Source organism: Meriones unguiculatus, chromosome X (assembly GCF_030254825.1).
Source record: "Meriones unguiculatus strain TT.TT164.6M chromosome X, Bangor_MerUng_6.1, whole genome shotgun sequence".
Taxonomy (NCBI): Eukaryota; Metazoa; Chordata; class Mammalia; order Rodentia; family Muridae; genus Meriones; species Meriones unguiculatus.
The window spans coordinates 94,382,039-94,407,235 of NC_083369.1; the positions used below are offsets into that span (position 1 = coordinate 94,382,039).

At 46.6% G+C, this 25,197-nt stretch overlaps 1 long non-coding RNA gene across 1 annotated transcript; it reads right to left on the bottom strand.

Moving 5' to 3' along the window:
• Window positions 1–14,698: 14,698 nt before the first annotated feature.
• LOC132650064 (uncharacterized) lies at window positions 14,699–24,663 on the bottom strand. The gene is made up of 3 exons (XR_009588417.1): window positions 24,413–24,663; window positions 20,525–20,647; window positions 14,699–17,317 (listed from the first exon to the last, which is right to left on the bottom strand). It is a non-coding gene; the product is annotated as an uncharacterized LOC132650064 (long non-coding RNA).
• Window positions 24,664–25,197: the final 534 nt, after the last annotated feature.

Sequence of the window (25,197 nt, forward strand, 5' to 3'; positions counted from 1 at the left end):
ACCTCAAACTTCATGGTTTAAAACAACAAAAAAATATTTTATTGAAATAAAACAACCCGAACCCCCAAATAAAACATTTTTTTTTCTTCTGTGATTTGGAATGGATCCCGGCTGGGCAGCTGTGCTGAGAATGGCTCAAGTGGTTGCTTTAGAAGCTGACTGGAGCACAGCCACCTGAAAGTGTGGCAGGCTGCAGCACCTGCTCCCCAGAAGTGCATCCTCAGGGCCGCAGCCTGATATTGGGGATAGCTGAAGAGCAGCACAAAGGCCTGAGTGTCCTCCGTATGTTGCTGTTGGGAGCTGCTAAAATCCAGTTTCCTGAGCAGAGGGTTATGACCTCATATAGGTTTTTTGGGACTGTTGGGGGGGGTCAAGGGGGGTAGCAGGACTCACAAAAAGCAAACACCAGCAATCATGTGGAAGTTAAAAAGACAACTTGCAAGGGTTAGTCCTCTCTTTTCACCACGTGGGTCCTGAGACTTGAACCCTGTCTGTCACACTTGATGACAACGACCTTTACCCACCAAAACATCTTGCTGGCCTTCTTTGGTGTTCTTGAGACCACTTCATAGAAACCTAACTCCCCAACAAGACAGAGCACCGTGCATGTACTAAGAGAGGGCAGAGATTCCACAGGGAGGACCTCACATAGCTTCGGGTCCAGGAGTTCTATCTGAGTGGAAAAAGACCAGCCACGCTTGTTCTTCTGATTAAGAGGCTATGTCAAGTCCCTGAGGTGGGAAAGGAGGAGATGGGCGCTGAGACTACTGAGAATCAGGGGCAGGGCCACATGAAGTTGGAACACAAGGTTAAGACATTACTAGTGAGGACTGGAGAGATGGCTCAGTGGTTAAGAGCACTGTCTCCTCTTCCAGAGGTCCTGAGTTCAATTCCCAGCAACCACATAGTGGCTCACAGCCATCTATACTGGGATCTGATGCTAGTATATGCAGATAGAGGATTCATACATTAAACAAACAAACAAATAAATAAAATAAAATGACATTACTAGCTACTGGAATCTGATGCCAGTATATGCAGATGGAATATTCATATACTAGATAGATAGATATCTAGATAGATAGATAGATAGATAGATAGATAGATAGATAGATAGATAGATAGATAAAAAGTAAGTAAATAAATAGACATTGCTAGCTACTGGGACAATAAAGGTGGCAGCCACGGGGAGCTGGAGTGGAGACCATGAAGCAGGGAGTATGCAAGTGTCTAGGCAAAATTCATCAAGGGGCTGAAGCAGTAACTCAATGTGTTAAGTGCCATGTGAGTGAGAAAGCCTAAATTTCAGTCCCCAGAACCCACAGAAACTGTAGATCCTGTCTGCAATCTTTGTGCCCCTGTGGGAAGATGAGGTCCAGAGATAGGAGAATCCGCAAGCTCACCTGGCATAGATACTGGCAAATTATGAGACCGTTTCAAAACAAGGTGGAAGGCTGTGCTGACATACACACACCATGGCAATGTGTGTACCACACTCACACATATCATATTACACACACACACACATACTGTCTTGGCTAGTCTTATGTCAGCTTGACACAAACTAGAGTTACCTGAAAAAAAAAGGCAACTTTAATTGAGACAATTGTTCCATAAGATCTGGCTGTAAGGCCTTCTCTCATATTAGTGATTGCTCTTGTGGTGGGGGGGGGGGGAGGGGAAAGCCCATTGTTGGTGGTGCCACCCCTGGGCAGATGGTCCTGGGTTCTGTAAGAAATCAGGCTGAGCAAGCCATGGAGAGCAAGCCAGTAAGCAGCACCCCTCCATGGCCTCTATATCAGCTCCTGCTTCCAGGTTCCTGCCCAGCTTGAGTTCCTGTCCTTACTTCCTTCATTGAAGGAATATATTCCTTCATAAGCTGGAATATATTCAGCTTATATTCAGTATATTTTGGTCATGGTGCTTCATCACAGCAATACAGACTGTGTAACACACACACACACACACACTTCTTTAAAAAAAATGAAGATCTGAACTAAGGTCACAGGTCTGAGAAGGGGGCAGGGCAGAAAAAGGAAGGCCAGAGAGATACTGAGATGTGAACTTAACCAGGCTGGATGACTAGTTTAGAACAGAGGAAAAGACATGGGAACAATGGTGAGTGGGTGATTATCCCTCTGTTCAGTGTCCTGGCCGCAGCAAGTCTCCAGAAGGGTTGGAATCCAGCTCAACTTGAGTCACGATGTTATGCACAGAGGCTACAGCCTGTCTAGGGTGAACCTTGTGAGCTCACCTGCTCTGGGTCAGGCCACCTACCCGGCTGAAAAGCATGCATGGCACTCTCACAGCTGAGGTCTCTAGGCTCAGAAACACTCCCATGCTCTCTAGTCTCATGGCTCCCCTAACCTAATAGCCACTCGCAAGGAATCAAGTCCCTGAGTCTTTGTGGAAACTCTCCTGAGTCTGTGTGAAGTGTGAAGTGATGAAGTTGGCAGATTTAAGGTGTAAGCATGTCTGAGATTTAAGTGATCCTGACGGAAGGGTGTGCTATTGAAGCAGGAGGATCACAAGTTGGGGACTAACCTGGACTACATATTGGGAACCTGTATCAATCTTCTTCCTGCAAAAGTGTAGGTGGTATGATGGGGGTAAGGAGTTGGAGAGGAGGACAGGGAGATGATTGAAGTTGACCACCATAAGTGGGTCCCTGAAGACAGGCTAATGTGTCTGGGCCCAGCTCAAGAAGCCCAGAAAGATGACAAGAATCTTGGGCAAAACAAGTGTCTTGTTCACATACATTTTTCTTTGTTTTAGAGTCTAATTTTTAAAAATTATTAATTTTTTCATTTGCTTGTTTATTTATTTGCTTTTCATCCTGATTGTAGCCCCAAATTATTAATTTTTAAATATTTTAAAAATATTATTAGAAAGAGATATACATGAGATACATGTAGAAACCATAGAAACCACAGGACAACTTTGTAAAGTCAATTCTCTTTTTCTACTTTTTATGTAAGTTATGGGATCAAATTCAGGTTGCCAAGGCTACACAGCAAGTACCTTTACTTAGTGAGTATCTTGCTAGTCCTGTTTTAGGTTTGTTATTTTGGTTTTTTTGTTTGTTTGTTTGTTTTTTCCAAACAAGATCTCATACGTCCCAGGGTAGCATTGGACTCTGTAGTGAGAATTTTATTTTCTTTAAAAACCCACTTATGTTATGTAAACATGTTTTTGTTTTAATCCCAGGCGTAGGATATGGGGCTGCTCCATTGCCCACAGCCTCTAACTATAGTTCGACTTGCACTCTAGCAGGGGCGTGATTTTACCAGCTAAAGACAGTTTATGTTTGGAATTCTGGGAAGTCTTCAGAGGGTGTAAATTTGAGATCCCTGAGAAGGCCTGTCCTGGCTGCTGCTCCCCCTGCTACTGCAGGGTTCTGCTGCTGCTTTTGCTATTGCTGAATTGCTGTTCTGCTGGATTGCTAGATTGCTGGATTGCTGGTGTTCTGATGAGGAAGTTTGGACTTTCTCCAGGGAACTCAACACACCTAATCAGCAGGAAGTAGTCCAAAGAAGTCTATGCCCCCTTTCCCTTCTAACCTTTCTTGTCTACCTAGTGTTGGGGGGTTGGAAAGGATTGGGGTGGATAACAGTGGTATATAGAGGAACCCCAATAAAGTAGCCAAAAGTGAGGCCACAGAACTTCACACGTAGTCATGGATGGCATTGAACTGATCCCTCTGACCCCACCTTCTGAATACTGAGATTACAGTCACGAGACACCAAACCTGAGTGGAACTCTACCACACCCCCCAGGCCATGTCTCCTTCACTGGTGCCAGATATTCAGGAACTTGACTTTACTTGTGCTGCTTAAGGCTGCCTCCATGTAGTGTGGACCTCTCCACCCTTTTTGCAGGTTCCCCCACCCCCCAGAAACAGATGGCCAGGTATACCAGGACCCAGAATGGAGCTGCAAATTTCACTCTTTCGATTCTGTCCCCCATGTCTCTGGTAGCTGAAACACCTGGACACCCTCTGTGACGAACTCTTTTCAGTGATCAAACTTTCCCCCAAGTCAGCACTTTCTCACGCTACATTAACATTTATTGGTTTGACATTTACATTTGGCAAAGGAGCACCCAGTCCTTGAGTTCCTGTAACCACATACCTTCAATTGCCACCCTTCTCCTCCCCCACCCCACTTCATCTGCCACCTGACTTGTCCTTTCCCAACATCACGTCTGTTAAAAATTTAAGAAAAAAAAATAGGGCTCAGAAGTGTTTTATCCCTAGATCAAAAGCTCTGTTGATTGACGGACCTGTCCAGAAGACCCCATGCCCCCCTAAAACCAAAGGCCTCCCAGGTATCATTTGAGGGGAGTGCACACAACAGCTTCTCCTGGAGTATATAACATCCTTGCTGGCTGCTGACATCTCGGGGGCCCTGAAAGGCCCTTTTCTGTCTTCCTTTCTCCCACTGTCAGCTTCAGTGGGATCCAATGAATGAATTAATCAGGGACTACACAGAAATGGAGGCCTGTGGTAAGGAGAGAGGTTTGTTCCCTTTCCCCTTCAAATTCTGCAAAGTCTGCAGGCTTGTGGTGGAGGAAGGAAACTGTCGGGCAGTGTGGTCAGAGTGGAGCTAGCAGAGTTAGCAAGGCTGCATACTCTGGGATGGGCCGATTTCCCTCTCTGGGGCTGTCTTTCCCTTTGGTAAACAGGGATGGTAAGAGTTTCACTCCTCACAGGCCGCTTGTGAGGAGTGCGGTCAGTATGTGTAAGGGACTGGGGTCTTCCAGCCCTCTCTAGGCTCAGGATTTGGCTGTTCCTGATAGTTATCTCGACATGAGAGCTCATGCCTTGTGGGAGTGAAGCCTTCAGTGTTGATCAGAGCTGCCAGTAGACCGGTGCTATCCCTGTGTTCTTTCCAAAGGGCAGGCTCAGGCAAGCAAGATGACTCAGTGGATAAAGGCACATGTCACCAAGCCTGATGAGTTGAGTTTGAACTCTTGGGACCCATGTGGTAGAAGAGAACCAACCCTTGAAAGTTCTCTGAGCCCAGCAGTGGTGGTGCATATGCCTTTGAACCCAGCACTCTGGAGGCAGAAACAGATGGATCTCAGTGAGTTCAAGGCCAGCCTGGTCTACAGAATGACTTCCAGGACAGCCAGGGCTAAAATAGAGAACCCCTATCTCGGAAAAAAAAAAAAAGGTCCCCAACATGTCTGCACATCCACATGCTCACTTGCTCCCCACAGAAATAAATAAACAAATGTAATTTTTAAAAGTAAAGAAAAATACAATAAACAAAGCAAAACATCAAGTCAAGGCTCCTCCTTCAGTCTTAGAGCGTTGCTACTCAAGGTAGGGAGTTAGCAGCTGCAGTACCGCCGGGAAAGCTGCAAGAAACACAGAGCCTCAGACCCACACTAGAGCTCCAGAGACCCAGTATTTGAAAGAGATCTCCAGATAATCCATTATAGTGTGAAATGTGCATCGAAATCACCTGTGGGGGAAAAAATGCGATGCTGAGATGACTTCCTGTTTGAAGATGAGGACATATCCTTAATGAATTGATGACTAGCTGGCTAAGGCGACACAGGCCTGGAATCCCTCCACTGGGGTGAGTGAGGCAGGAAGATTGCCACTAGTTTGAGATCAGCCTGGGCCACAAAGAGAGAGCTCTTTCTTAAAACAACAACCCTCCTCGCCGCCCCCCCCCCGCCCAAGATGATTATATGTTTTTTTGTTATTGAAACAAAAATTATTAGACAATTACATTTTCTGGGGCTGGAGAGTTGGCTTAGAGGTTAAGAGCACTGGCTGCTCTTCAAGAGGTCCTGAGTTCAACTCTCAGCAACCATATGGTGGCTCACAGCCATCCGTAATATCTTCAGCCATCCGTGGTATCTTCCTCTGGCGTGCATGCTTGCATGTGGACAGAGCACTCATACATTAAAAAATACATGAACAAATAATTTTTTTTCATTACATTTTCTGCTCGAGCTCACAAGCATCTAGAGAAGAAGGCTGGTGACTGCTGTGTGTCCTGTAGAGTCCTGGCTACCTGTGATGGTTCTTCAGAGACTTAGCATATTTCAGTGGACTGTAGAGGTGAGTGAGGATACAAACAAGGGTCTTATCTGCATCCCTTTTCCACAAAGGGGACAGGAATGCCTGTAGATCTGTGTGGGGTTCACCTCAAGGAGTATGGGGCATGGGACAGAGGATTCAGTTGTGACAAGGATGCCAGAGGGAAATGCCATGTCAACATACACAAGTGCTCCTGTATTAAAAGAAAATGTCCAGGAGGGAAAAAAAAATTGACTCTCTTGGGCCAGCGAGATGTCTTAGTGGATAAAAGTGCCTACTGCCAACCAAGGCTAAGGACCCTGAGTTCAATCCCTGGGCCTCTCAGGATGGAAGCAAATAACTGATTACCTGAAATTTGTTCTCTGGCCTCCATAGGTGAGCTGTGGCATGCACACATTCACACACACATACATGCATGCACACAAAAGAGATAAAATGTAACAATGGAAAAAATGTCTTCAACTATAAAGCAATCATATGCCAAGGATTTGATTTCACTCATTAATTCATGAGGAGAATCTACACGATGTTAACACTGGTCTGAATGGGAAAGGTATTTCTTTATAATTTAATGGAAGAGTGAGATGGCTGGGTAGAAATTATTTCCATTTCTACTAGCATATGAGCAAAGTCTCAAAGTTAACCTCTGACCCTGGTTGTGTGGGCGTTGGGGCTTTGAAACATGCTAGCCACAGGAAATCAATCAAGAGTGTAAGCACCTGAAAGAACATCCAATAATCTCCTTTGCCTATTTCCAATTTGGGATAATTTTGTCTGATACTACTCTTGACAAGCCCTTGAGAAGCCGGAAATAGCTACTGCCCGGAAATCACTCTCTGAATGGAATGTGGGCCTTGGAAGGAAAGGGTCAGGGGAGAGAACGCTTTTGTTGTTGTCTTAAATCATATCCTGTTCACCTTCACTCGGTCATACAGTGTGAGGTGCAGCCCATCCCAGATGGCATGATTTGGCATCATGCAGGGTACAGTGACTGTTCCCAGGAAGGAGACAAGGCGGCCTCCTTGCTCCCATTCTCTTTAACCTTGGCCGCTGCGCAAGGGGAGACACTGTATCTACAAACCCATGCAGCTTTGTCCAAAATATTTTCCTCTCCTATACAGTTCTTGCCAATATTGTTAATCTGTGGGTTGACATCCAACCAAAATAAATCTCCAAGCCCTGGCTACCATCTAGCTAATTTTACTTTGTAACCGGGACCTAGAGAGTGCAGGCCCTCGGCGGACCATTCTGTGTTTATTTTGCTTTCTCTCTGTTGCAGTTTAAACATCACATTTGGAAAAGCAGATCCTTTATGCAAACGAACAGACATGGAGAGAGTAACAGCAACAGGGCTGGCTGAATGAAAAAAAAATGGCCGCTTGCCATCCCTGTACACGGGTTTCTCTGTTTCTCCACATTCTGATCATGCCCATTGACCCTTTGTGTGTGTTTGTGTGTGTGTGTGTGTGTGTGTGTGTGTGTGTGTGTGTGTGTGTGTGATGTTTAAAGTCATAAAACATTCTCCAGAGCACACACGATCAGTGATTTCCTGTATTGCTCTCTGCCTTATTTTCTTGAGACAGGGTCTCTCACGGAACCTGACATTCACTGCTTCATCTAGGCTGCCTAGCCATCAAGCTCCTGGTACGCTCTTGTCTCTGCTCCTAAGTGCTGGGTTCAAGGCATATGTGTGACCATGCTGGTGGCCCTCTTCCTTGATCTCCCATGGGTACTAGGGATTTCACCTCAAGTACAACAAGAATTCTTACTCACTGACCCACTTCTCCAGCCCCTGAAAGAATTGCTTTTGGGGCTTAGAGAAATTACCCTGCAATTTCAATAGGAAAGAGGGCATTGAGTTATTCCTGTCTTTGGTACTGGAGACATTTTGTCATTTTGGGTCATTTTGTCCCCACTAGCTCTCCTAGTTAGCCTTAAATGTCAACTTGCTATATCGTACAGGTTTCTAAGAAAGAAATCTCAATTGAGGAATTGTCCAGTCAGATTAGCCTGTGAGCAAATCTGTAGGGGATTGTTTCTATTGTTAATTAATGTTTGAATGTGATGTGCCCACTGTGGGTAGCACCATCCCTAGGAAGGTGATCCTGGTTTGTATCAGAAAGCCTAAGCTCAGCAGCAGCCTTCTTCTATGCTTCAAGTATGGATATGAATGTGTGCCTGTGTGAATTTATGTATACCATGCTTGTACAGGAGCCTGGAGAGGCCAAAAGTGGATTTTTCTTCCTTTAGAACTGGAGTTACAGGCAGTTGTAAGCCACTATGTGGATTCTGGGAACTGTACCCTGGTCGTCTTGCAAGAGCAGTAAGCACTTTAAAAAAAATTATGTTTTTCAAGACAGGATTTCTCTGTGTAGCCTTGGCTGTCCTGGACTTGCTCTGTAGACCAGGCTAGCCTTGAACTCACAGCAATCCTCCTGCCTCTGCCTCTAGTGCTGGGACTAAAGGTGTGCACCATCATGCCTGGCTGCAGTAAGCACTCTTAACTGCTGATACATTTCTCTAGTTCTCCACACACACACACACACACACACACACACACACACATACACACACACCCTATTTTGAGATAGGGCCTCATTTATTCAGGCTGCCCTTGAACTCCCTATGTATTAAAAAATGAGCTTGAATTTCTGATCATCCTGTCTCAACCTCCCAAGTAATTAGTAATTAGGCACATAGCCCTGGATTTGATTCCCTAGCATCTCATAAATTGGGCTTGGTGGTACACACATGCAGTCCCAGCATTTGGGAGGCAGAGGCAGCAGCCTGAGGGGCAGGAGAGGTTGGGAGAGGATACTTGATGTCCCAAGATCCCTCAGGGACCTGGAGAACTGACTTGGATTCCATGAAAGTCAAAAGATGGCTGGGAGATGTTACTCTAGTAGTAGAATGCTTAGTCAGCATGTGTGATGTCCTAGGTTCAATCCTTGGCAGGAGTGGAAAAAAAAAAATCCAAAGGAGAAGTGCTGCCTCTTGGAAAGTTTGACAAATGACAGTGTTCTTTGCCTGCATTACATCATACTTGCTCAACATTTGGAGACAACCCAAACTCAGAAGTCAGAGCCATGCTTCAGGTCCGGGTGTTTCTGTAGCTGACGGTAGTGACCCTGCAGATGTTAACCGTTGGGGCTGGATAGACAATTCCTGAGCTTCCTGTTGGTACACTGGCTTGTTGGTGCTAACACTTATTGTCTTCATTCCCCATTCAAGTGAAGCCTGTCTTTTTCTACAAAACATTTCCCCACTGTCTGTTTTGTCAATACAAAACACAGATCTCACTCCAAAGGGAGTAAGTGATAGTTTATTCTGAGCCCAATGGGAGTGCTTGTAGCCTGGGAACATAGATCCCGGCTGTCCTGAGTGACATGTTGTACTGTGGAAGCAGGTACACGGATTTTGTTTTCTTTTCTTTTTTTTTATCTATAGTCATGGAACAAACATTTTTTAAAGACAAAAAAAGTCTTTAAAGATCAATGAATTCACCAGATACATTGGTGGGGACAGCAAAGTGAGTAAGGTATGTGTGCAGTGTGAATTTCTGCTCTCTATTTAGGTGTTATCCGATACCAGGCTTGACTCTGGTCTGGTGAGAGCTAGAGGCAGTGTGTTTGATAGGCTTTGCCTGATAGTTAAAGGATATGAAGTCAGCTACAGAGATGGGCCATACAAAGCTGTTAAGCCCTAGAGTTCTAATGGGTCATTCTGCAGACTCTTCCATGCAGGCTGAGGAGGTTTGAATGAAAATACCCCCATAGGCTTATATAGAAGCAGGCTTAGTCCCCGGTTGTTAAACTGTTTGGGAAGGATTAGGAGGTGTGGCCTTGGTGGAGGAGGTATGTCCCTGGGGGTGAGCTCTGAGGTCTCAAAAGCCCACACTAGGTCCAGTGTTTCTCTCTTTCTCTACCTGCTGCTTGTAGATCAAGATATAAAGCTCTCAGCTACTGCCCAAGAGCCATGCCTTCCGTTTTGATAATGGACTGACCCTCTGAAACTTTAAGCAAGCCCTCAACTAAATGCTTTTTTAAATAAGAGTTGCCATGGTCGTGTGGGTCTCTTCACAGCAACAGAACAGTGGCTAAGACACATGTGTAGCTTTTTTTTTTTTAAAGTACATCAGTCCACTTCCCTTCATACTTTGTTCCATGGACATCAGGTTTTTTTTTTTTTTTCTTTTCCTCTTCTTGCTTCCTTCCTATTGCCCTGTTCAACTTGATCATAGCTGAGTAGTCTTATGGTGGTCTTAAAATTTACCACATAGGTAACATGAAAGTACTTTTCAATTGTTCTTTTATTGCAGCCCACTTTGAAGGTCTGTTAGAATGCCTTTGACACATTGGCAGATTCAACAGTGCTTATTGACTGGCTCCGAAATGACTTTGGACCACAGGAGAACATACTATGGAGACTCTGTCTAGTTCATTCAGTATAACTATCATAGATGCCATTTGAGTGGAAGTCAAGATCATCAAACTTCAAAAACTAATAAAAACAGTTTTTAAATTAATTAATTTTTTAAGCTCAAGGACCATTTAGTTAGACTTTAATTAAAAAGAAAGAATAAAACTTAGGGCAGGTTGGGTGAAAATCTTGGTTGCTGTCAAGAGGAGAGATGGAGAAGAAAACAAACAAACAAAACAAAACAAAACACACCTTTCAAGGCAGAGATGGAATAGAGACATCTCTCCTGCCAGCTTCATGTTCTGCCTCCTCATCCTTTATTCCTTCCTCCAAAATGACAGGTCTAAGTCAAATGTTAGGTTTTTGACTACTGATGAAATGTGGCGTTGCATCCCAGCCCTACAGGATATTGCAAGTGCCTAGCCAGAAGAGAGGGGAGATTGGCGTGCTGGGAGCTGGGAAGGTAGAGTCAGGTGCCACATAAAAAAACTAGCTTTTGAACTGTTTCTGACAGCAGAGTGAGGGCTAATAACAGCAGAGAGGCATTACAGAGGAAGCAAGAATTACAAAGCCCTCTGAAGGAGATGGAAGAACAAAGTTCAGTTATTTGAGGACTCTAACTGTAGTGTGGCCTACTGCATATGTAATTGGGCTGAGCACCCATGTAATCTTGACTCTCTTGGGCCTGTGATAGAGTCGAGGTCATCAGGTCTGAATAAAAGACTCTAAAACAAGAACAAGGAAGCCTGCTGGGTGGTGGTGGCCATACTGTTGATCCCAGCACTACGGAGGCAAAAGCAGGTAGATCTCTGAGTTCTTGGCCAGCCTCCTCTTTAAAGTGTCTTCAAGGACAACCAGGACTACACAGAGAAACCCTGTATCGAAAAATAAAACAAAACAAATAAAAATTAAAAAAAAGAAAGATTTCTGTAATCACACCTGCCATGGGACCTGTTTCTCCCTCACTGGAACAGAAATCGCCCCTTTGAATCTAGGTGGGTTCTGACTGAACAGGGTAGAAGTGATGCTACTGTGTAATATCAGAGCAAGATCACAGAAAACCTTGCAGCTTCTACCCAAGTATCATCCTTGGGCAACTTTAGACTTCCTATCTAAAGTTCTTATCTAAGAGGCCCTCCCTCTTGGAACCCAGGAACCAAGCTATTAATCCAGTCTATACAGGCAATGGTCAGGAACACTCCTTCATGGTTCAAATCTCAAATGTCCCCCGAAGACTCATTGTATTGAGTGCCTGTAACTGTGTAACCGGGTCCCCGGTGGAAGTGTTCACACATGACCTTGGGACATGATTGAATCATGGGCACTTTATAAGCTACTTCTTGGATGGGTTCATTGACTGAGTTGTAATTGAATGAACTATTAGGAGGTAATGAAAACAATAGGAGGTAGATCCTAGTTAAAGGAAATAGGGTCTCTGTTGTACTGCTCCCTTGATCTCTGTCTCTGTCCCTACCCTGCCCACTATCACTCTACTTCAAGGAATAGCTCTTTTCTCCTAAGCTGTTTCCTATTATTTTGCCACAGCAACTGAATGCTGATGGGCACAACACGGATGGACACAGATGGATTCAGTGGTTCTCAGCCTAGAAGTCAAGACCCCTTTGGAATCGAAGGGCGCTTTGACAGGGGTCACCCAAGACCATTAGCAAACACAAATATTCACACAATGCATAACAGTAGCAAGAGTACAGTCATGAAGTAGCAATGAAAACAGTTTTATGGCTGGGGGTCACCACAACATGAGGAACTGTATTAAAGGGTTGAAACCTTAGGAAGGCCGAGAACCACTTAGGAAGGTCTAAATCAAGAGCTTAGGATTAGCTGTCAGCCAGCAGCCAATAGGAACTGACAGCCTGTGGGTGCTCTATCTTGGATGTTCAGCCCAGAGCACACCTGAATGTAACCTCACAAGAGACTTCCCATGAGCTCTTTCAGCCAGCCAACTGTGAGAGATGACCATAAATTGTCCTATGGACCCATCCTTTGGGGGCGGTTAAGATGGCTCTTGCTTTGAAGCCCGATGACCTGAGTTCTGTCACTGATAGAAGAAAAAGTGGACTCCTGCATGTTGTCTTCTGACCTCCACGTGCACGCTACAGCATGTGCATACACATACACACACACACATACACATACTAAATGTCCAAAAAAAAAGTGTCCACTTGGTTTGGGGATGTCATGTGACAACAGGCAACCAGGACAGTATTAGTTTTGGTTAGACATGGGAACCAGGCACCGACACAGATTTTTATCAATCTTGGCTTCAACTTTAGAGTCCCTAACATCACAGGACTGTGCTATTTTGGCTCCTATCTGCTGTCTTTGAAGAAAACACTATGTTGCCCTTCCTGAGAGAAAACATTTCTGATAGGTGTCCTTCCGCATCCTCATTTGTGTGACTGGGATCTCAGTGTCACGCATTCCAGCATGGCACTTGATGCCCACTGTGAGCCCTGAGGGAAGAAGCCAGCTTGCTGCCTTCAGTTGGTTTTGTGACTGTGCTATGCATAGCAACAATCTCATTCTGTACCATCCCATATATATGTGTGTGTGTGTGTGTGTACATATATACATATGTACATGTATATACATACATACATGTGTATACACACACATACAAATATATGTATATTATGTTTGATATACACTTGTGCCTACTGATGAAGGCTGTCCTCCTGCTTCCCTTATTGAGGCAGAGCTTGCCAATTCCGCCTAGTACAGTTGTCGGCTTGCTTTGGGGATCCCTGTCTCTGCCTCCCAAGTGCTGGCAATTGTAGGTGCCCTCCAGGCATGCTCGGGCTTTATGTGAGTTCTGGAGATCCAGATGCCGGTCCTCATGCTTGTGTAGCAAGCATTTTACCCACGGAGCCACCTCTTCTGACTGTATTTCATTTTTTTTTTTTTTGGTCAGTTTTTTTTTTTCTAATGAATCTATAGACAGTGTTGTTTACTGGAGGCATTAGCAGATTGTTGACAGTGCATGATATGGTCTTTTTTCTTTTCTTTCTTTTTTTTTTTTTGGAACACAGAGAACAGCACAGTGACAAGGAGAAGAAGCCCCTTCTCATGTCACCTCTTCAGGCTAAGGTCCTCTCTTCCCTTCCAGTGAGCATGGCTGTGATAGAACCCAACTTCTCATTGAGCTCAAGGTACCTCTTTCTGCCCCAAAACCCATTTATTTCCTGTCTTCAAAGTAAGAGGCACCGAAGAGGGTAAGGTGTGCAAGGCCCCACCCTCTATGACTAGACTCCCTGAGTTACCACCGCCCTGTGTGCTAGCTGACGGAGCAGCCAAAAGGTGTCACATCTGGCTGAGAATCTGCTCAAAGAATTCCCCGATAAAACCTGCTCCTAATGAATGTTGATGTTTGGAGCTAGAGGGATGGCTCAGCGGTTAAGAGCTCTGGCTGTTCTTCTTAAAGGACCCAGGTTCAATTCCCAGGACCCACATGCCAGCTCACAACTCTCTGTAAGTCCAGTTCCTTATGAGTGGTGGTGTTTGCCTTTTTGCATTTTCTTCCAGTATCCCAGTATGTTTCTCATATTTGGCCCTTTCATCTGCCGGATGTGGTACCTTTGCTTATCCCACCCCAGGAGGGTGGGGTCAACAGCAGATTGTCTGCCCCTGATGCCAGCTCTCAGACTGTGATGCCCTGTGCTGTATTCGCTGTCTATCACCACATCACAAATTATGACACGACTTAATGGTAACAACAGCATCTATTACTTCACAGTTTCTGTGAGGCAGGGATTCCAAAGCACTATGCAATGTGGTTTGGGGTCGAGGTCTCTCATGAGACTACTGACAGAGTTCTGGCTGACTCAACTGAAAAGCTTGACTGGGGTTGAAAAATCCACTTTCAAGATGGCTGACTTGCAAGGCTGTCAGTAATAAGGACCAGTTTCTCACTACATGAATATTTGTATTGGAATATTCAAGAGCCCTCATAGCTTGGATGCTGGCTTCCTCCAGATCGACTGATAATGAGGAACAGGCAACAGAATCATTAATAATCTAGCCTCCAAAGTCATTTTCTGTCACCCCCACAGTAAGTGTTTGGCTAGTATATTCATTAATTCCTTGTTGCTGTGGCCAAAAAAATCAGCGAGAGTCATTTTAGGGGAGTGTCTTAGTTAGGGTTTCATTATTGTGAAAAGACACCACAACCATGGCAACTCTTATAAAGAAAGCATTTAATTGGGGTTGGCTTACAGTTGCAGAGATTTAGTCCATTATCATTATGGTAGGAAGCATGGCAGCGTCTAGGCAGACATGCTGCTAGAGAAGGAGCTGAGAGTTGTACATCTTGATGCGAAGGCAGCCAGAAGAAGACTATTTCCTCGATGGGCATAGCTTGAGCACAGGAGACGTCAAAGCCTGGCCAGCCTGGCCCCACGGTGACACACTTCCTCGAACAAGGCCACACCTCCTAACAGTGCCACTCCCTATCAGCCAAGCATTCAAACCCATGTGTCTATGGGGGCCATTCCTATTCAAACCACCACAGAGGGAAGGGTTTATTTTGGCTCATGGTTTGGTGACAGCTTGACTCCATGGTGGCAGGAACATGTGGCTGGGACTTTTCACTTTTTCACATTTCAGTGGATAACAGAGCAGACTCTGTGTGTGTGTGTGTGTGTGTGTGTGTGTGTGTGTGTGTGATGAAGTGAGGCTATAACCCCCCCCCCCCAGAAAAAAAGAGGGCAAATGAATCTCTGAGTCCAAGGCCAGCCTGGTCTACAGACTGAATTCTAGACAGACTGAATGTCCAGAATTCTAGGACAGCCAGAGCTACACAGAGCAACCCTGTCTCAAAAACCTAAAAACACAGACAATACAAAACAAAAAATCCTCAGTGCCATACCCGCACATCCATTATCATTGTTCTACCTCCCAAAAGTTTCATAGCCTCAGAACAGTGTCACAAGCTGGGGACTAATTGTTTAAACACTGAGCCTGAAAGGGAAATCAATATAAAAAAAAAAAGATGGGCTTTCACTATGTAGTTGAGGTTAGCCTTGATCTTGATTCTCTTGCCTTCACTTTTTTTTTTAATATTTTATTTATTATGTATACAATGTTCTATCTGCATATACACCTGCATGCCAGAAGAAGATATCAGATCTTATTTTAGATGGTTGTGAGCCACCATGTGGTTGCTGGGAATTGAACTCAGGTCCTTTGGAAGAGCAGCCAATGCTTTTAACCTCTGAGCCATCTCTCCAGCCTCCACCTTCACTTTCTTAGTGCTGAAATTATAGGTCCATAGCAACAGTCTGTGGTCTTTTTTTCTGGTGTGTGGTTTTCCTTGAGGCAGGTCTTACTCTGTTGCCCCAAACTCCTGGCTCCAAGGTTTCTTCCCACCTCATTCTCTTAAGTAGCTGTGTCTCCAGGTGAGAGACACTATCTCTAGGCATAGGTATGCTGAACAGCTAGACTGTGATACACATTATTTACACATGTGATTAATAAAACAAGTGAAACAGGAGATGACATAACTTCAGAAGATGATCCACAGCTGCACAGTCTTACCCTCAAAGCCAGAGGGGGTGGGGAAGAGCTAGATTGCGGCATTATAGGGGTGTTTGTCTGGTTGGTTGCTTTTGGTTTTTCAAGACAGGGTTTCTCTGTGTAACCCTGATTGTCTAGGAACTTGCTTTATAGATCAGATTGGCCTCAAATTCACAGAGATCTACCTGCCTCTGCCTTCTAGAGTGCTGGGATTAAAGATGTGCTCCACCACTACCCAGCTGAAGTGGTTCTGTCTCTGCCCAGCAGCATTTGGCGCCCCAGAGGAGATCAAGTACAGAGCAGGAAAATAAAGCAATTTCCTGGCTTTATCTTTCCTCCAGCCCTCCATTCTTCTTCTAGTCCCTTCCATTCTTGAATTGAGATGGCTGCCAGAAAACAAACTCACAAAACAGAGCTGTGAAACAAGTAAACAAGGCCTGGGCAGTGTACCCTGTTATTGAATACGGGAAGATTTCATTTTATCCAAAGATAAGCTCTGGCAGAACTACGGCACTTGCTAGGCACGGTAGAACACACCTTTAATCCTAGCACTCAGCAGGCACAAGCAGGGGGATTCTGTAAACTTGAGGCCAGCCTAATCTACAAAGCAAGGTCTAGGACAGTCAGGGCTACACAGAGAAACTCTGTCTCGAAAAAACAAAGAAACAAAAACTAAAATATTTGTTTATAAACGATGAACAGGTGCAGATTGAGTCCCTCTATGTGCTGGTTAGTTTTTGACAACTTGACACAAGCTAGAGTTATTTGGAAAGGAAAGCCCTTAGCTGAGAACATGCCGGTATCAGGAAGCAGGATGAGCAAGCCAGTAAGCAATACTCTCCCATGACCTCTATTTCACAAGCCATGGGTGAGAGTCTGGCGTGTTCTGTAGGAATGGGGCTGTAAGCAAATCCAAACAGTCTTAGCGTACAGTCTGTGGAGTCGTGGGGACGTATGTTTAGGCGCTATCCAGTGACCCACCACTATCTTCCCGCCCCTTCCGCGTCTTCTAACCTAGGTCCCGGATGTAGAAACGCGGAAATGAGCTGTCTGTGCTGGCCCTTGTCCGAATTCCCGATTGTCAGACTCTGCTGCTTCACTGATTCCGTGTTCCTACCACCAAGCCTCAGGAAATGCTGTCTCACCCAGCTTTTAACACCAAGACAGCTGGAGAAAGGGCTGGAGGGGTTGGGTGCATAGCTGGAGTCAAGGCAACGTTGTCTCAGTCTTGGTTACTGTCTTTCCGGGGACGGAATCCCAACTGATAATTGGGCTTGGCTTCTGAGTGCCAGGACGCTCGGCTCACTCCCTCTGGAAAAAAAAAATCTCAGAGTGAGAACAAATGACTTTATATGTCAATAGAAAATCCCCAACTGAGAAAAATGCTCTAAGGAAGGGATGGCGGCTGCTGTTCAAGAGGACACCAGAGGACCTGGGTTCTGTTTGGGGTGTCGGGAAAGTGTCTGCTGACTACTTTTGATGTCATCTTGACACAAGCTCAAGCTATTTGGGAAGAGGGGACGTCAACTGAGAAGACCTCCACGTCAACTTGCCCGGGGTCAAGCTTCTAAGGCGTTTTGTTGATTAACGAAAAACTGAGCAAGCCATGGAAAGGAAGACAGTAGGCAACATTCCTCCATGTTTCTTGCCTCCAGGTTCCTGCCTGGAATTCTTGCCTTGACTTCCCTCAGGGATGGACTATCACGCAGAAGTATAAGCCAAACGAACTCTTTCCTCCCCAAGTTTCTTATGCTCATCGTGGTTTATCTTAGTGATAAAGATCCTAACTAAGACGGTGTCTTTTAGGAAGTGACTCTCTCTCTCTCTCCTCCCCTACATTTTCCCCTCCTTTCTGTTTTAATGACATTTCTTTATAGCCATGAAAAGAGGTTGTAATCTTCCCCAACCTGTGGTGCTGAGGATGAAACTTAGGGCCTAGGACATTCTTTTTTTTTTTTTTTTTTTTTATTTTATTTTTTATCAGTTACATTTTATTAACTCTGTATCCCAGCCGTATCCCGATCCCTCATTCCCTCCCAGTCCCTCCCTCCCTCCCTCCCTCATCTCCACCGTGCCCCTTTCCAAGTCCACTGATGGGGGGGACCTCCTCCCCGTTCATCTGATCCTGTTTTATCAGGTATCTTCAGGACTGGCTGCAAAGCCCTCCTCTGTGGCCTAACAGGACTGCAAGTGCTCTATCATTGAATTATATCCCCAACATTAAAAATATAAAATGTGATTTTTTTAAAAGAATTAAAATGGTAGTTGGATATCCACATACTAACATTTACCTGTACACTAGGAACCACTTTGGGCATGTGTTAAGAAATGCACAAAAAGTGGGGAATTCAGGCATCCGGGCATGCCTGTGGGGGACTTCTTTGATTGGATTATTTAAGGTGGGGGGAAAAACATTCTAAATCTGGACCACACCTCTGGCAGCAGCCCACATTTATGGACATAGTTTTTACCTATTTGCTCCTCACTCAGGTTGGCGAGTTCATCTATCCGGTTGCTGAGGCATTCTTTCACTGGTACTAGAACCTTCTTCTTTAGGATTCCAACACAGACTGAAGAAGACCCAGGACATCCAACCTCGTGGACTAAACACCTATTGGGTTCTTTTTGAGAGACAGGCTTTGTTGCACTCGCTGGAAGACAGCTTTGTCACAGCCACTCTTATAAACTCTGTTTTAATACATATTCAGTCTTTCAGTTCTGTTCCTTTAGAGGACCCTGACTAATACAAATGTCAAAGCTGCTTCAATGCGCTAAATGAAGCATAAAGTTTTAGGAGAGTGATTCTTAAGCCCTGGGAGCCAGAGACCACACTTTATGGGCCATGTCTTAGCCAGGACCTTCTGCTTCCAGAAACTCAAATGCAGGGGGTCAGAACTGGGTCTAGGGAAGGAGGAGCTTACAAGATGGCAAGAGACAGAACCAGTAGCACTTGGGAAGCCTAGAGGAGTTGAGACTGTTTGCAGCCTCTGTCTGTGGAGGTCCCAGAAACAAGTCAGATGTGTCTGAGCCATCGTAACATGCCTGCGTTTGTCAGCCATAGCTCAGAAAAATGGAAGAAATGGCTCCCTGCAGTAGGCCTTGAAAGGAAAGAGTGGGACTGAGGCTGGTCCCGAAGTACCTGATTTCCCCTCTGTCAGCAGGCTAGAGGTGGGTGCACCCTGTGTGTGTGTGGAATCGCTCTTTTCCATCTGCCTGCCACGGTAGCTGTCAGTCCCATGGGCATTTACGTCCCATGCAGCCCTCTTCCAAGTGTAGCTGGGATGTGGGCCTGACGGTAGGCACTCAGACTTGGTACACCCCCATCCACCTTCCTCTGTGAGTGGTAGCCGTGGCCCTGCCAGTGTTGCAACGTGCTCAATAAACGTCACTATCAGGGATGCTCCCTTAACATGCAACTTGACTTCCTAAAAATATTGTGGGTTTTGTTGTTGTTGTTGTTTATGCTTGCGCATATGTGTTCGATTGTGTGCTCCCAGGACAATCAGCAGGAGTTGGTTCCTCTACCATGTGGGGCCCAGGGATCCAATTCAGGTCTTCAGGCTCCACAGAAAGGGCCTTTGCCCACTGAGTCATCTCTCCAGTCTGACTCTTAAAAGCCACCCTCCTGCTTCTTACCACTGGGAGGAACCAAGGGTTCTACAACAGGCAGGGGAGGTACAGCCTGGACAGAAAGAGCCGGGGCCATGGGATGGAGTTGCCCACGCTTTTCTCCTGGGACCTCCAGCTGGCTACCTCTATCCTGGTGCGCTCTACTCTGATAAACCCTTCATCAAAGAGACAGAGCCTGAGCTTACTATTGATCTCTCCTCCCCTTCTGGGAACCCAGGACCAGCGCACACACAGAGGCCCACACACCATATCTGTAAATATTTAACAATGAAAAGGGAACTTGCAAGTTGTTTTTGTTTGTTTGTTTGTTTTTTAATTCCTCAGCGTTTGTTTCAATCTGCAGCACAGAAGTGCTAGACAGCAGACTGCCATTTCCTCTGTCCCTCCTTTGCTTCTGACCCCTCCAAGAGGCGCTTTATGTATACCCCACCCCCCACCCCCACCTGCTTTCTTCTCAGTCTGCTCTCTGCTCTGCCTTACCCCCAGCTGGCCCTCTTCTTGGCAGCAGGCACCTCAGACCCACCACTTTGACCTTTCTTCCAAATTTTTAGGCTGAAGTGCCTCTGTCTGTGTGTTAGCATTACTAGCTAGCCAGGGTCTGCCGGGGATTAGCTCAGAAGGGTAGGGATGGGATTCGTGCTCTTATAAAAGAGGTGTGGACATGGGTGGCAAGGTGGCAAGGTGGATAAAGGCATCTGCTGCAGAGCCTGACAGCCTGAGCTTGATACCTCAGACCTACTTGGTGAAGGGACAGAACCGACACCCACACATTGCCCTCTGACCACTACCTGTACACCATCACGTGCACACACTCTCTCCCAGACACGTAAAATAAATACATAAATAAAACATAATAAAATCATAAGAAGTGTGGGGAAGCTTACTCACCCTTTCGCTTGGGTGAACAAGAGATGCCATGCCATCTTGAAGATGTACTAAAATCAGTACACGCCACATCCTAACTCCTCAAGTGCCTTGATCTTGGACATCCCAGCTTTGAAAACCACAGTTCTAGAAGTAAATGAATGGACATCTGTGCCTTATCATTTGGCCAGTTTCAAGTATTTTGTTAGAGTAGCAGGAAAGGACTAAGAAGGGGACGTGGGGCAGAGGCTTAGACAGGCACCCGGAGTGGGCTGAGGTCTGTCTGACAAGGAACTCTGGGATGTTGGGGTCCCAGAGTATGCCCAAAAGAAGAGCACAGACACCCAAGTTGGTGTCTCTTTTGTTCCATAGGCAAGGGTGAGGCCAGACCGCCCAGTGGTAAGGGTTTTTGATTTGCTTGGTTTGTTTTGTTTTAGTCAGATTCTCATTAACATAGATCAGCCCACAGCTTTCTCAGCCTCTCTAGGACTGGGATGGCGGTTAGGCACCATCCCACTTGGCTCCATCATTTTGATCCCAGGGAATAAACCAGCCTTGTTCAGTAGAAGCACTCTATGTGCTGTGAGTCAACAGTTCCTCTTTCTTCTCCTCAGACAAACTTACGGGGTGCCTTTATTTGGGTTTGTAAACTGCCTCAAGGTGGCTGTTTTAAAACTTTGCCAGGTAGTTTCAGCACTGGCCAATCACTAAGCATTAGCTTTTTTTGTGCTAGGCTCTGGGGAGCCCACTGTTATGGACACTCTGAACAGTGGCTCTGCTGTCTCTGCCTTCTTTGCTCCTCTTAGTGGCAAGCATCATCTTCAGAAATTCCCAGTCCTTCTTGAAGCCAGTGTTAGATACAGGCAAGTCTCCAAGCTGAGAGAAGTCCCATGTGTCCTTTTCCCTTTCCTTTCTTCCTAAACCTGGCCTACTTGGGGCAGAGTTAGTGCTCCAGCGCTCCAGCAGCCATCTTGTGACCTCGCAGAAAGTCAGATGCTTTAGAAATGTAGAAACCCCAAGTTCCAGCCTTAGACTGGACTCACAGCCGTCTAAACCTCTGCAGTTAGGTCTGTGATTGGCACTTGTCCTGAAATGCTAACTCATTTCCCATTTAGTCCTCAGTGTCCAAGTCTCCTCAGAGCTGACTCTTTGTCAGTGAATCCTCAAAACCATTCTGGTCACTAGTGTGACACACATCACTTTGAACAAGGAGAGGACTGGTCTCAGAGATCATGTGGTTTGGCAGGGACAGATCTGGGGCCAAGGCCTGGTCATCGGGGCCCATGTCCTACTCACACCATGTATTCTTCCCAGAAAAAAAAAGGGGGGATGGGTATTCCTGGAAGAGCCCTTCTTAAATCTTCCCTCTTTCTCTGTTGGAATCCACTAGAGAAAACCCCAGAAAATCTCAAGAAAGCCATGGGCCGAGAGGACAAGGAGACGCTGGGAGGCAGTCCCTGATGTCACCCCACACACTGAGGGAATGGATGCCTCTGAGAGCTGAAAATGGGCACCTGCTTTGCAGGAGTCTCGGGCTGCAGGGTTGTCTGCCTGTGCTCTGAACACTTGTTCCCCTGAAATCTGACCTCGGAGGGCAGCTGCAGCCGGAGGAGGCACATTAATTATCCTAAAGGTCACCCACAGATTCTGAAGCCTAGCACCTGGAGGCTGAATTTCTGCCTCCTCTCAGGCCTCTCTGCCAGACTCCCTCCTAATCTTCCTACATTTTGAGGGGAGAATTGAGCAGAGGGCCCGAGTTTTTTACCCTCTTTCAGAGCTCTTGGGGGGCCTCCATTCCTGAGTTTACTCTGTTGAGGCTGAAGTAGGGGAGTGGTTCTCTTTTCCTGTCCCCTAATCTATCCAGGAGTCTTGCAGTGGCCTCCTCCACCTCCCAGAGCAGAACAGGCACATGACAGAACAATGGCTGTTCTGGGCACTAGAGAAAATCGATCAGACCCCACGCCACACAACCTCCTGGGGCCTGGCAAGTTAGGGCAACCCCGCTCTGTCCTGGCCTCACTCCTCAGCTCATGGACCTCCTGAGAAGTAACGCCCTCCCATGGCTCCCTGCTCCAGGCTCCCAGGCTACAGAGATGGAAAGCAGACCCTCCTGACTGGTTAACTTCACTGGAGATGATAAGGCTCCCATGGAGGTATTCTTTCCCTGTGCTCCTTGGGGATCCGGAGACTCCATAAGGTTCTCATTTGCAGCTGGTTCTTGAGGAGGCCTCATTTCCTCACCACACACTCCTGATGTGGTCAGGGTCTCCCTCCCCCAACTGATGAGGAGGGGGGCAGGGCCTCCCCAGTACTGGCCTGCCCTCTCCACACCCCTTCTCTGGCCGCTGCCCTTTCCCTGCATCCTCCTCCCTGAAACACCCCAGGTCTTTTAGATTCTGCACCCCGCACCCAGGGGACTGTGGTCAGGACTGGGACTGACTTCTGCCTTGGTAGAAATGCTCTTTCTAGACGTTTTCCTCACTCTCCACCCAACCAGAGGTGTGTGGAAAGTCTGAGGGTGGAGTGGAGGGCATGAACACTATTATCCCATTGGATCGTGCCTCCAATCCAATAGTATAGTCCTAAGACCTATACAAGTCCCGACAGAGCAGTTTGTCAATCCCTCTCCAGCTAGAAGGCTCCAGTGGCCTTTATTTCCATGCCTCTGCCCCTCTGCTCCCCAAACAATTTCCCTTCCACACCTCTCAGAACTTTGATCTCTCGGGAAGCCGAGGGAGCTTGAGAAGAGGAACAGAAAGAGCAGTAGGCTCTTGCTCTGGCTGACTGATGGGTTTATTGTTCACCTCTCACCACTGAGCAGGGAAAAGAAGAAAGTGAGAGGGAGCAGAAGGGTAGAAGCCTCCCAGCCCACCCTTTTTTTTTTTTTTTTTTTTTTTGAGTGGCGAGGTACTTCATCTCTCTGAGCCCGTCTTCTTGTCTGTAAATGGGTCGTGTGACAATGGAGCTATGGGTAATAACAGGAAGCAGCAAACACAATGCCAAGCGCAGAACAAGTGCTATTCTTCTGAAGGTGTTGTTAAGAAATGAGAGCTGAAGGTCACTGAGGACTTTTCTCTCCACATCCGGCTGCTGCTTCAGGTCTAAAGCACCACTGTTCATTGGCCAGATCACATTCCAGAAGATTCTGTCCCCCTCTCTTTATTGGCAGTTCCCTGGGTCTTGGTCAGCTAGGATCTGGCTGGGTGGGGCTCAAGGGACCTCTTGCCTGCCTCAGTTGCTTGAGGTCCCTATAGCCCACGGAAAAAAGCCAGAGCTGAGAGCAGGGCTTGCCCTCCGAGGCTGCCCCTTCAGGGTATTCCTTTTGTCTCAGGCTGGACCCAAGATGAATAGCTGTAATGAGGAGATCAAAGCACTTTCCATGGGCTTGGCCTGAGGGGACCCCTTTGATGTGCCAGCATTCCTTCAACCCCCTCCACTACCCTGGAGTACTTGCTGCCTCTTCCTGTTTGTTCCCCAGCCAGGCCAGCCAGGCAAGCCTTGCCTGTGGCAGGGACCCATTTGTTTACTGAATCAGCAGCTATCTAGGTTAGCAAGGCCGGCGCTCATTGCAGCCGGCCAGGCTGGTGAAACCCAGCGGGTTCCACGTGAGCGTCTCTCGAAACAACAACAAAGAGAGAGAGAGAAGGAGAGACACACACACACACACACACACACACACAGAGAGAGAGAGAGAGAGAGAGAGAGAGAGAAACAAAAACAGAAAACGTGAATCCCAATCTGTTTGTCAAGGAAGGATGGGCCAGTGAATGCTGGCTGCCTGCCTCTGGGCTGTAATTAGATGCAGATCCGGACGAGTTTCCCAGACCTTAGCGCAGGGAAGGCTGGGATTATCTCTACTCCTCCCCCTCCACCCTTTTTTTGTCAAGGGTGGGAATTCCTGTGAGGGCTTACCTGAAGAGGCTGCAGGATTTTTCCTTGGGAGCTGTGTGAGTGAAAGCTTCAGCGGCGCTGCTGCTACACTCCCACGTGAAAAGGAAAGTGTGCTCCAGACACACTCTGCTCCTTCCTAACAAGCCACGGGGCTCCATTAATCTGCTTCTGGGGCTCTGGTACCTCCTGCTTACGGCCATAGTTCACCTGATGGAGACAGATCCCCTGCCAGAAGAAAGCAGCTGTTCAAAAATAGGAAATCCTTGGGGGAGCAATGCTAGGAAGGAGGGAATCCTCCATCCAACTTGTTCAGGGAGCCAGATAAAGAGAGTCATCTGGCAACTGTTTCTTCACCCCTTCTCCCCTCCCCCCCCCCAAAAAAAGAGTTTCTCTACATAGCCCTGGCTGTCCTGAAACTCACTTTCTAGATCAGGCTGGCCTTGAACCCTCAGAGAGCCTGCCTCTGCCTTCCAAATGCTGGGATTAAAGGTGTGCCATCCCCCTCCACCCCCAAACACTTCTTTTATTAAGACTAGGTCTCTGTATCTTGAGCTGGTCTGAAACTTCCTAGGTAGCCCAGGCTGGCCTCAAATTTTTGATCCTTTCTCCTGAATGCTGGGATGACAGACATGCTTCACCATGAACTCCATAGCAACTATAAAGCTTTTACCTTGGCAGAGGTTCAGGGAGTGGTTCTTTGTGTAGCCGGGGAGAACCACAGCCCCAGGTGCTAGGGGCCCATTGGGAACAGACCAACACCCCAACTCCAGTGCAACTCGCACTGCAGGGGCAGAGGGGCACACACA